General features: G+C 35.4%; 1 non-coding gene across 1 annotated transcript; it reads left to right on the forward strand.

Moving 5' to 3' along the window:
- The first annotated feature begins 11,565 nt into the window (after positions 1-11,565).
- Positions 11,566-11,673, forward strand: LOC128040120 (small nucleolar RNA R71). Its single transcript, XR_008194779.1, has one exon. It is a non-coding gene; the product is annotated as a small nucleolar RNA R71 (small nucleolar RNA).
- The last annotated feature ends 1,376 nt before the right edge of the window (positions 11,674-13,049 follow it).

Below are 13,049 nucleotides of genomic sequence, written 5' to 3' on the forward strand. Positions count from 1 at the left end.
GAGCTCAAACAGGGCCATATGACTGTATATGAGCGGGAATTTGTTAGATTAAGCAAATATGCACGAGAGTGTATTCTGACTGAGACTGCTATGTGTAAAAGATTCGAAGAAGGGTTAAACGAGGACATTAAGCTTTTAGTTGAAATTCTTGAATTCAAAGAGTTCGTTGTACTAGTTGACCAGGCACATAAGGCTGAAGAACTGAGTAAAGAGAAAAGACGTGTTGATTTTAAAGCTAGAGACTCGAAAAAGAGATCTACTGAGAAGTCCTTTCAGTCAGTATCAAAGAAATCAAAATAACATCACAACCGTTCTACTGCTTCTGTGGGATATTCTAGTAGAGACAGAGGTACTCGACGCTCCAGTCCTAAACCTCAGGCTACATCTGTAGCGAGTGTGGGTAGTCTTGAAATGCCAGACCCGAGTGTAAGCATTGTAACAGATCACATTATGGTGATTGCCGAGTGAAGAGCAGAGCGTGTTTTAGGTGCGGTTCCATAGACCACTAACTTAGAGATTGTCCAGAGAAATCCAAGAAAGAGAAATCTCAGACAACGAGGCTGAGCAATGCTACTGCGAGAGGCAGACCACCTCGTAATCCCAAAAATGTGAGTGATAGCCAGGGTGTGACAAAAAACTCTATTGTGAGATCCAAGGCACAAGCACCAACTAGGGCTTATACTATTCACGCACGCGAGGATGCTTCTGCGCCAGATGTTATTACCGGTACATTCTCTATTTTTGATACTGATGTTACTGCTTTGGTTGATCCGGGATCAACCCATTCATATGTTTGCACAAATGTAGTATCTAGTAAAAATTTACCTGTTAAGTCCACTGAATTCATGGTTAGAGTATCGAACCCCTTAGGTTAGTATGTGCTAGTTGATAAAGTTTACAAGAACTATCCTTTGATGACTCTGGGTTACAATTTCCTGACTGATTTGATGTTGTTACCGTTTGATGAATTTGACGTGATTTTGGACATAGATTGGCTAACTCTGCATGATGCTGTAATAAATTGTAGACGAAAGCTTATAGTATTAAAATGTTAGAATGGTGAGATGCATCGTATTGAATTAGATAATCCGAGTGGGTTGCCTATTGTGATATCAGCTATGTCAGTGCAGAAACATGTGAGAAAAGGTTGCAATGCTTATCTTGCTTATGTTTTGGATACTAAAGTGTCTGAATCGACGCTTGAATTAGTGCCAGTGGTTTGTGAGTATCATGATGTGTTTCCTGAAGAGTTACCTGGTTTACCGCCAATCAGAGAGGATGAGTTTGCTATGAACTTATACTGGGAACATCACCGCTATTGATTGCACCATATAGAATGGCTTCTACCATGTTAAAAGAGTTGAAAGCACAGCTGCAAGAGTTGACAGATAGGGGTTTCACTCGACCTAGTTTTTCACCTTGGGGAGCTATAACGCGTAGGTTTGTGCAAGTGTACACATCGTCGTCAAAAAAATATGTAAGTATCGAGTTATCGTCTCCACAGGGATTGTATTAGTGCTAAGTCACTTAATTTGTAAAATTATATTAACAATTTGGTAAAAAAACTCAATATAGTTGAGAAGTGGTGATTAAAATATATTAAACTAAATGCCATTATCCCTAATGCAAATTATCCTAAGTATGCAAACTATATGAATGAAATAGATTTTAGTAAAATTAAACCCAATCTGCAACAATTATAACATAAATAAACTAGGATAATTACTTTAATTAAACTCAATTTATTATCAACATGCTTAATAACATTCAGAAAAACATTCCATGGCAACTCGATCTTTCATGAGTTTGGAAACCACATTAGGTCCTTTCGGAATCCTTTACATAGTAAATATGCATTTACTGATCCTTATTTATTAAGGGTTTCTTCGTATTCGTGTGAAGTAATAAGGACGTGTCAGGTTTGAAACAATTTAATCATACAAATCTAAAAACTATGTAGATAACAGAGCTTGGTCAGAGTTGTTATGCAACCTACAATTTAATCGGGTCAGGATCTAAATTGAGCATGCACATTTCAATTATGTGTCCATTAGATGTCGTTTGGTCAGGATCACTCAGCTAATTCAGGTGTATTCCAATCACGTATGAATGAAATACAGACTTGATTTTAATTGAAAACATGATCGATTGAGGCACAAACATTATAAGCATGAATCAAATAAATATTATTTAATCAAAGCAATCATCCTAGATTAAATAAAATTAAGCTAACATTGTTGTAAACAAGAACAAAGAACACATAGAAAACATCTTTATTTTAAATTAAAGAAAAGGAAGATTAAACCCAATTCAGAGTAGTTGCACCCAAGACTCTGACTGACGGGGCTCCTTCGTTCCTTTGTTTTGCTTCTTTGCTGATGGTTATCCAAGGTGGCCAACCAAGGTTTCTTTAAAAGGCTAATTTTGCTAAAAGTCCTTATGCAAGGATTATGATAGGCGTGAGGGGGAAAGATAGCTAAGAGATTTGAGAGAGGAGAGAATAATGAATGAGTGAGGGATGATTGAAAAAGTGAAATGAGCTCTTATTTATAGGTGAGGCAAGGGAGCTAGTTTACTAAAAATAGAAGTGTCCATCTTTTGAAAATTCTTCCAATGATGGGTGGCCATGAATTTAGAAAATGTGGCTGATTCTGCTTGATTCTTGGTCAATTTGAGAGAAACAACAACTCAGAACTGAGACTCGGTCAAGTGCAAATTTTCGAGAAAATCTCTGATTTCTTTAACTCTTCAAGGACCTTATGTAATTAAACCAAAAATTGATTTATGATCAGCCATGTGCAGCAGAAAATTGGGTTGACTTCGTCCCTAATTTGGATGGTTTTGTAATTAGAAGAAAACTCTCAGACCTATCCAAAAATAGTAGATAGTTTAGAGGACCAAATAATATAATTTTAACCACTTTAATTAATTAATTTACTTAATTAATTAAAATCCAATTTATTAATGATATATTTAAAATGAATTATTAAATATAAATTTATATTTTATTATTTATTTTAATCATGCATGACCCACTTTATAGCTTAAAAATATAATATGCTCAATACTGATATAAAATAAGTCATTCTATGCATGAAAACTATATAATAAAGCATAAAATCACATTTTAATAATTTCCATGTCCTAATTTCATATTTTCGCATATTTCATTAATTTATTAAAAAATTACTTGGTTTTAACAAAAAATTTAAGTAAAAAAGTGATGAATTATATAGGAAAAATCCTATATATTTTTCAGTTTACACACCCCCAAACTTAAATCATTGCTCGTCCCGAGTAATGTTCATGTACGACAAAAGGTCTTGCTAAGGCAAATTTTGCTAGAGTATAAATAGCATCAATCTTCGTCTCATAACCATGCATCAATAAATTCATGCTCATATATCTTCGTTATTATCAAGTAACTCATATACAAACATTTTGAAAATTTTATTCTAAGTTTCAAGATATGCCAACATGAATCATAGTTTGCATGTATGTCACAGCCATAGATAATATTCTTCATTCAACACAATTTCTCATCAATCAAGCAAAAAAATTATAAGGCTTATTTATGATATTCATATGTTGAACTTAATGCTTCCTCTCCACTAATGTAGGTGACATAATTATCAAATCAATATGTCTTTTATAAGATTGTAATGGGATCAGTTAAAGGTAGGGATTTTAAGAGATAGGACAATTCAGTTTCAAAATCTTAACCTTTAACTTGTCTTGGATTTCTCGAAATTCAACCTTTTTCTTCAAATGAACCTTTGGAACTCCCCCAAACTTATTTTGAACTCATACTTATATATTTTATTTTGGGAGGCTGAGCAAAATTTTCTTCACTCTTTCTTTGTCTCTTTTTTTTAAGCATGATCACATACATCTTCTGAAAATTTCCCTCAAATGTTAATTACCAAACAACTTTAGTTAAGGCGGTGCACACAATTAGGATAACTTCAAAAGATAGAGATACAGCTTGTAATGTAGGTTTATTACAATGAACAGGCCTTTAAGCTCAAAATTATAGTTTCAAGGGTTTAATATAATTAGGTGGGCTTGAAAAGGCTCAAAACGATCCAAAGAAAAATGGTTCCTATATGATTTTAGATTTTTATGTCTCCTGGGATTTCGCCTCAAGAAAGTTACTAAGTCAATTCTAAAGATATAAACCTTAATGCATGTCTAATCTCAAGAGAAACTAAGTTTTCATGGGAAACATTACCTAAGACTAAGATCATAAAAACATTCCATTCTTCTTGATAACATACAATCACCCAGATAAAATCATCATTCATGCTTGCATACAAGCTATCTTATTAAAAATAATTTCTCTAAACATTCATTTATTAAAACATAATTATGAAAGAAATGATTTGAAACATACTTGAAAATTTTAAAAATTTGAGCAATTTGCCTTACCCCCTTTAAAAAGAAGCAATGTCCTCATTGCAAGAGCAAAGTAATGAACGAAAACTGAACACCAGGTAATTTTGTAAAGAAAAAGAGGTGAGTCAATAAGACTACTTAAATACCAAGTCTTTCCTCATAACCCAATCATAGACATGTTCATTCCCATTGCCACATCACTTAGCCTTTTTCTTTCTAAAGAAGTATTTATTCATGCTTGCTATGTTTTATTTTGCAGAAATTAAATCCTAATTACTAAAGAAATAAATTCATAAGGACCTAAAAACAATTAAATAAATAACAAGACAAGAATCCCATTTTTTATTTTTCTGACTCATTCTCTTTGTCAGTTTGCATCTTCAGTATCTTCGATCCATGTCTCAAAGATAGCATCTGGGAACTCAGGAACAAAAGTGTTAGAGATATTCTTAAAAGTATTTCGAATTGAATCATCCCTAATTTTTTCATATTTCAGGTAAGTTTGATGTTGTTTGTGCATGAACTTGCACATGTCCATCATAATTTACAACTCCGATTTCTTTGAAGTACTTGCAAGAGTTGGCATTGGAGTTGTAAATTCTGGTTCAACACTTAGCTTGACTGGTTCTTCTTCTAGCTCAACCCTAGGTTCCAGGTTTCCAACTCCTTCAACTGGTTAAGGACTATTTGGTTTCTTATCAGATTCTTCTTCTTCAGTGTCTGTAACAAATCAGATTCAGTTTTAGTTTTATTTGTTGAGTCTTCTATTTCTGGCTTAGTTGGTTCCTCTTGCTTGCCTTGGTTCAGCTCATGCACTCTCTGTACTAACCTTTCAAGATCATGACTTGTAATGCACCCTTGGACATACTGCCCCTTCAGATTTGCTTGTGTTTTAACACAAGCCCTTAAGCAAAGTGAAGTGATTAATGATGGGAAATAAGCACTTCCTGTCTTCTTTTTAGCACAGTCATAAATCTCCTTGAGAATAATTTTCCCAACAATAATAGATTTTTCTATCAAGATTACATATAACAAGAGAATTCGTTCCATCGAGATGGTGGAGCTGTGCGAGATAGGCATAAAACTGTAGTGAACAAAATAAAACCATACCTTTGCTACTGGTTTTAAGTATTCTCTTCGACAAGAATGGCTCCCATACTTTCTTATAATCCATTGGGATCCCGGATTTCTCACAACATCAAGCACTTGCTGAAGAAAATCCCAATTGATATTGTTCATCATAGGGTAGTACTCATCTTCTTCAACATCAGGTAAATTAAACAAATCATTAATAGACTTAGAACTAAGAGGTACCTTTTTCTTTCGAACGATGACTTCAGTAGTATCTTGTGTAGTTAAACTAGCATAGAATTCTTAAACTAGTTCATCACCGGGAAGTGAACAAGCATCACAGAATCATTCCCGCTTGAGAGCATTGATTATCTTTCTAATCAGCACAGGAACAACCACCACATCATTGCTTTTTAGGTTAAAACCTTTTTTCGGCATCATAGGTTGATGGTTGAAAATTGAATCAAATTGCTCTTTCACTTCTTCATCGATCACAATCAGGTTTCCAGGAGTAGTCTTTGAAGATCTAGTTCTTTTACGAGACATGGTATCTCTGTTCGATAATTCGGAAAAGTTTATGCTTTCAGGGGTAGAAGAGAAATCGACAAAAGAGGGTAGAACTTTTTCGACAAACCTTGCGATGGCGAGGGAATTACGACGGCGATAGCAATGTGAGGCAACAATGGTGGTGTGCGGCAGCGATAACGGCTACGTGCGGAGTGACGTTGATGCTCCAACAATTCTCTTGCGGCGGTACTAGGTGATCTGGGAAAAAGAAAAGAGAAGGACTAGGGATTTCTTTCAGGATTTGAGGCTAGCGGCTCAAGAAGGAGGTTTGGGATTTTTAGGGTTAAGCAAATTGCTTTGAGATATGTGAAAATAGTAGAATGAAAAAGGGCTTATATAGGGAAAAATTAGGGCAACATGTAGCAAAAATTTAGCCATAGTAAGGTTACCTGGGCGGCAAACAATAAACGTGGTGACACTAGGTGTGAATTTTCCCTCCTTTCTGCTGTCTTGGGCCTCGAATTCAAACTTGTATTTATAGACTTATTCAACAAAGAGAAACTGATTAGTACTTCGGTCAAATTTGACCCTCTTTATTAACATAAAAAATTAAAATTAATCAAAATAAATTAAACTAGAAAAAAACATTTTAAAACTTAATTAGAAAATTTCTTCTTAACAAATTACATTAAATTAATTCCCAGGAAAGGTTGGAGGGGTCACAGCGGTCCCGCTTAAGTCCCAATCTCCTTAGACAAAATTAATTAAATGTACTTAATTAAGAAAATAAATTCTAATTATTTATTTATTTACAAGACAAGTTCATGAAAAAACAAGGGTCTGTTAATTTGAACGAGGATTCAACTCACTCAACTTCACCATCCCAATAATGTTTGAGACGTTGACCATTAACTTTAAATGTACCTCCTTCATTGTTGTATAATTCAATAGCTCCATAAGGATAAACTCGATAGATGGTATAGGGTCCTTTCCATCGGGATTTCAGCTTCCAAGGAAATAACTTCAGCCTTGAATTAAACAACAACACCTTCTGACCTTCTTTAAACTCTCGGGATTGTATATGACTATCACGCCATCTCTTTGATCTTTTTTTTACACATTTTGGCATTCTCATAGGAAAACAACCTCAGCTCTTCCAACTCATCAAGTTGTAACATTCTTCTTTCATCAGGTTGCTTAAGATCAAAGTTCAACTGCTTCAAAGCCCAGTGAGCTTTATTGTCCAATTCTAATGGCAAATGACATGCCTTTCTAAATACTAACCGATAAAAAGTCATTCCTAACGGAGTCTTAAATGTTGTTCGATAGGCACATAATGCATCATCGAGCCTTCGAGACCAATCTTTTCTGCTAGGGCGTACTACCTTTTCAAGGATACCTTTGATTTCACTGTTCACTCTTTCACCTTGCCCATTGGACTGGGGGTGATAAGCAATAGCAATCTCGTGCTTTACATCATATTTTTCAAGCAACCACTTAAGCCTTTTATTCACAAAGTGACACCCTTCATCACTAATAATAGCTCTTGGTGTCCCAAATCGTGTAAACACATGTTTATGTAAAAATCGCATGACTACTTTAGCATCATTTGTAGGGTATGCTTCAGCTTCAACCCACTTGGATACATAGTCCACAGCAACTAAGATGTATTTATTCCCATACGAATAAGGAAACGGGCATAAGAAGTCAATGCCCCATATGTTAAAATAATTCAATCTCCAAAATATTTGCTAAGGGCATCTCATTCCTCCTTGATATATTTCCGGTTCTTTGGCACTTATAGCAGTTCTTTGCATAAGCGTAAGCATCTTTAAATAGTGTAGGCCAAAAGAAATCTGCTTGCAAATTCTTTGCTGCAGTACGTAACCACCAAAGTGTCCCCCACATGGAGATGAATGGCAATGATACAAGATCTCAGCAATCTCGCTTTCAGCTACACTCTTTCGGATTATATTATCTGTACACTATTTAAACAAAAATGGATCCTCCCAAAGATAATACCGACTATCATGAAGGAATTTGTTCCTTTGTTGGTATGTCATTTCTCGAGGAATTATTCCACATGCAAGATAATTGGCTAAATCAGCAAACCAGGGTATTTCATGAATTTGATTTACCTCAAATAAGTGTTCATCTAGGAAATTCTTGTTGATAGGCACATATGAATGAGTTACCTCATCTTGCTCCAACCTCGACAGATGATCAGCTATTTGATTTTCGACACCTTTTCTGTCTTGGATCTTAAGTTCAAATTTTTGGAGTAACAGTATCCAACGAAATGCCTTGGTTTTGTGTCTTTATTCATGAGCAAGTATTTAATGGCCGCATGGTCAGTAAATACTGTAACTTTGGTACCTATAAGATATGAGCGGAATTTGTCAAAAGCAAAAACTATAGCAAATAGTTCCTTTTCAATTACCGTATAATTGAGTTGGGCTCCCATCAAGGTTCTACTTGCATAGTAAATGGGGTGGAACACATTATTTTTTCTTTGACCCATCACAGCTCCAACAACATAATCACTTGCATCTCACATCAACTCAAAAGGTGTGCTCAATTGGGTGTAATGATTATTGAGGCTGAGATTAACCATTTTTTCAGCTCTGAAAAAGCTTCTAAACATACTTTGCTAAAATCGAAAACTATATCCTTCTCTAACAACAAACACAGCGGTTTAGAAATTTTCGAGAAATCCTTGATAAACCTTCGGTAAAAACCGACATGGCCTAAGAAACTTCTGACTCCTTTCACATTAATTGGGGTTGATAATCTTTTAATTACGTCCACCTTTTCTTTGTCGACTTCAATTCCTTTTTTTGAAATTCTATGGCCTAGGACGATCCCTTCATTAACCATAAAATGGCATTTCTCCCAGTTAAGGACAAAATTCGTCTCTTCGCATCTCTTCAGTACCTTAGCCAAATTACTCAAATAGATATATAAGTGTTACCAAAAATAGAAAAATCATCCATGAAAACCTCAACAAAATTTTCAACCATATCAGTAAATATTGGCATCATGCACCGTTGAAAAGTTGCAGGTGCATTGCATAAATCAAAAGGCATTCGCCTAAAAGCAAACCTACCGTATGGACAAGTAAAGGTTGTTTTATGTTGGTCCTTCAGGGCTACAACTAATTGGTTATATCCTGAATATCCATCTAAAAAACAATAGAATTCATTACATGCCAATCGATCTAACATATTATCCATAAAATGCAACATAAAATGTTCCTTCCGAGTAGCTTTATTCAGCTTTCTGTAATCAATACAGATTCTACAACCGGTAACAGTTCTTGTTGGAATTAACTCGTTACGCTCATTTTCAACAATCGTGATTCCACCTTTCTTCGGCACACATTGCAACGGACTTACCCACGAACTATCTGAAATAGGATAGATGGCTCCTGCATCTAACCATTTGATCACTTCCTTCCTCACAACTTCTTTCATAATAGGATTGAGCCTCCTTTGCCCATCAATTCGAGCTCTTTCACCTTCTTCTAAAATGATTTTATGCATGCAAAAAGAAAGGCTTATACCTCAAATATCAGCTATGGTCCAACCAATTGGTTTCTTAAATTTCTTTAGAACAACAATTAGTTGCTCCTCTTGATCTTTCGTCAGTTTTGCTGAAATAATCACAAGCAAAGTAGAACAGTTACCTAAATAAACGTATTTCAAATGGAAAGGAAATACCTTTAGTTCGAGTTTAGGTGGTTCTTCAATTGACAACTTGGGTTGCACAAATTCTCTAACTTCCAACTCCAATGGTTCAAACCATGTGGATTGAATAAAATTTCCCAGATTGGATTCCATCAAAGCCATTTTTTCTTCACCTTTTCATCCTCCAAAGGGTCAAGATCTAAGGCTTTCTCCAATGGATCTTCTTCAAAATTTCTTTCCATAGAAACCAAGGTTTCTATCTCTTCCATAATTGAACACTCCTCTGCCGGATCGGGAAATTTCATCTCTTTAAGAATGTTAAAGGTTACCTGATCGTTTTGAACTCACATGGTGAGTTCTCCTTTCTGTACATCAATTAACGATCTTCCCGTGGCTAAGAAAGGTCTCTCAAGGATGATCGGCACTTCCTTGTCTGCTTCAAAATCTAAGACAATGAAATCAGCAGGAAAAATAAATTTATCAACTATTACCAAAACATCCTCGATCCTTCCTTCGGGTTATGCTAAAGACCGATCCGCTAGCTAAAGCATTACAGTTGTAGGTCTTACTTCACCTATCCCTAACATCTTGAAAATAGACTTAGGCATCAAGTTGATACTCGCTTCTAAGTCACACAAAGCTTTACCACAGTAAGATTCACCAATGTTACAGAGTATAGTAAAGCTTCCTGGGACTTTCAATTTTGACGGCAGTTTGTTCTGCAGGAACGCACTGCACTCCTTTATCAAGGCAACAGTCTTATACTCACTCAGTCGTTTCTTCTTGGAAAGTATATCCTTCATAAACTTCACATAATTTGGCACTTATTCTAAAGCCTCCACCAACAGAATATTGACGTGTAACTGCTTCAGAACATCCAAAAACTTTTTGGATATAGAGGTGATGGAACTTTCGATTGAACCGAACAACTTTTCTGAGTAGGTAAATCTGCATCCAAAGAAGATGTTAAAGTATCTGAATTCACTAAGTCAGGGTTTACCTTGTCAAACTTTGCAAATTTTGATTCCTTTGGTGTAGGAACTTCAACAACTGGTTGATTCTTCTCAACAGGATTATCTTCGACGTCACTCAATCGGGGTTCTAAAATTTACCACTCTACAATGCCACTGCCTTGATATGTTCTTTACCAAAATTTTTTAGATTCTCAGTATCGCTCGGTAAGATTACTTGTGGTCTATTACGTAGCTACGTAGCTAACTGACCCATTTTGTTTTCCAAATTTTTTAGTGTTGTTGCTTGGCTTTGGATCAATGCGTCATTCTTTGCCATGTATGCTTTCAACAAGTTCTCCAAATTGTTTGATGCCTCAGCTTGAGCTGGTTTTGAAGCTTGCTGGTTATACCCTTGAGATTGGTTGGGTCATTGCTGCAATAGGTTGTTGTTTGGTCTATTTCCTTGGTTGCTCCAAGAAAATTTAGGATGATTATGCCATGAAGGATTGTAGAAGTTAGACTGGGGTCCTTGTCCACTCCTATTTTGATATTGGTTCCCCACATAATACACTGACTTGGGATTTAATGGAAAATTCTCAAAAGAATGAACTTCCCCACAGTACACACAGGATATAGTTTCAAATGGACTTGGTGGCTGAGCTGCAAAATTATTAGTACTATTAGCGGTTAACTATTTTAACATAGAGGAAATAGACGATACTTGAGTTGATAATGAAGTGAAAGAGTCCACTTCATGAACTTCGGCTACACGTCTTCCTAAAGCTGTTTGATTTGTTGGTCATTGATAGTTATTACTCGCGATCGTATCAATGATCTCATAAGCCTCATTATAAGACTTAGATAAAATTGCACCATTCGCGGAAGCATCTACCATCAATCTTGTATGTGCATTGAGATCATTATAGAATGTCTCCAACTGGATACAGTAAGGAATCCCATGATGAGGACACTTACGAAGTAACTCCTTGAATCACTCCCAAGCCTCATACAAAAGACTCGTCATCCAATTGTTCGAAAGTTGTGATTTCGTTCCTCAACTTAGTTTTTTTCTAGGTGGGAAATACTTAACCAAAAATCTCTCTGTTAATTCTTGCCATGTAGATATGGAACTTGGTGGCAAAGAATTGAGCCATGCTCGTGCTCGATCTTGCAACGAGTACAGAAATAACTTCAACCTCAGTGCATCTTCAGCCACACCGGCTATCTTGAATGAATCACTCACCTCCATAAACAATCGAAGGTGGAGATGTGGATCTTTCGTGGGCATACCACTAAATTGACCCACCGTTTGTAGCATTTGAAACATCACTGGTTTCAATTCAAACTGGGTTGCCTCAATATCTGGCCTTCTAATTCCTGGGTTTAACTCACTGAAATGTGGCACAGCATATTGCCTGATGCATCGATCCCTATCATCGACAATGAGGATAGGATTTCGTACATAATTGGCTTCATTACCTTGGTCTTGATTCTGATTTCTAAGGTCCATCTCGACTTTTCCTTGAGCTGTTTGTTCACATCTTCTTTGTCTGAAAGTTCTCTCAATTTTAGGGTCTACAGGGAGTAAATCAATAATTCGATCTATGCTCATAAATACTTGTAAAGGAAATCACAAAAATTAAAAAGAATAAGTTAGTAATGTTAGAAATAAATCAAATTGAAAATAAATAATTGCACGAAAAAAATGACCATGGCAACAGTTGACAATCCCCAGCAACGGCACCAAAAACTTGTAATGCATAGGTTTGTTCAAGTGTACATAGTCGTTATCAAGTAATAAGTAAGTATCGAGTTATCGTCTCCACATGAATTATATTTGTGCTAAGTCGCTTAATTTGTAAAATTATATTAATAATTTGGTAAAAAACTCAGTATAGTTGAGAAGTCGTGATTAAAATATATTAAACTAAATGCAATGATCCCTAATGAAAATTATCCTATGTATGCAAACTATATGAATGAAATAGATTTTAGTAAAATTAAACATTACATGGCAACTCGATCTTTCATGAGTTTGGAAACCACATTAGGTCCTTTTGGAATCTTTTACTTAGTAAATACGCATTTTACTGATCCTTATTTACTAAAGGTTTCTTAGTATTTGTGTGAAATAACAGGAACGTGTCAGGTTTAAAACAATTTAATCACACAAATCTTAAAACTATGCAGATAATAGAGCTTGGTCAGAGTTGTGCATGCACATTTCAATTATGTGTCCATTAGTCATCGTCTAGTTAGGATTGCTCAGCTAATTCAGGTGCATTCCAATCACGTATGAAAGAAATACAGACTTGATTTTAATTGAAAACATGATTGATTAAGTCACAAACATTATAAGCATGAATCAAATAAATATTATTTAATCAAAGCAATCATCCTAACTTAAATAAAATTAAGCTAACATTGTTGTAAACAA

The sequence above is a fragment of the Gossypium raimondii genome, chromosome 3 (assembly GCF_025698545.1).
Source record: "Gossypium raimondii isolate GPD5lz chromosome 3, ASM2569854v1, whole genome shotgun sequence".
In the NCBI taxonomy this organism is placed as follows: domain Eukaryota; kingdom Viridiplantae; phylum Streptophyta; class Magnoliopsida; order Malvales; family Malvaceae; genus Gossypium; species Gossypium raimondii.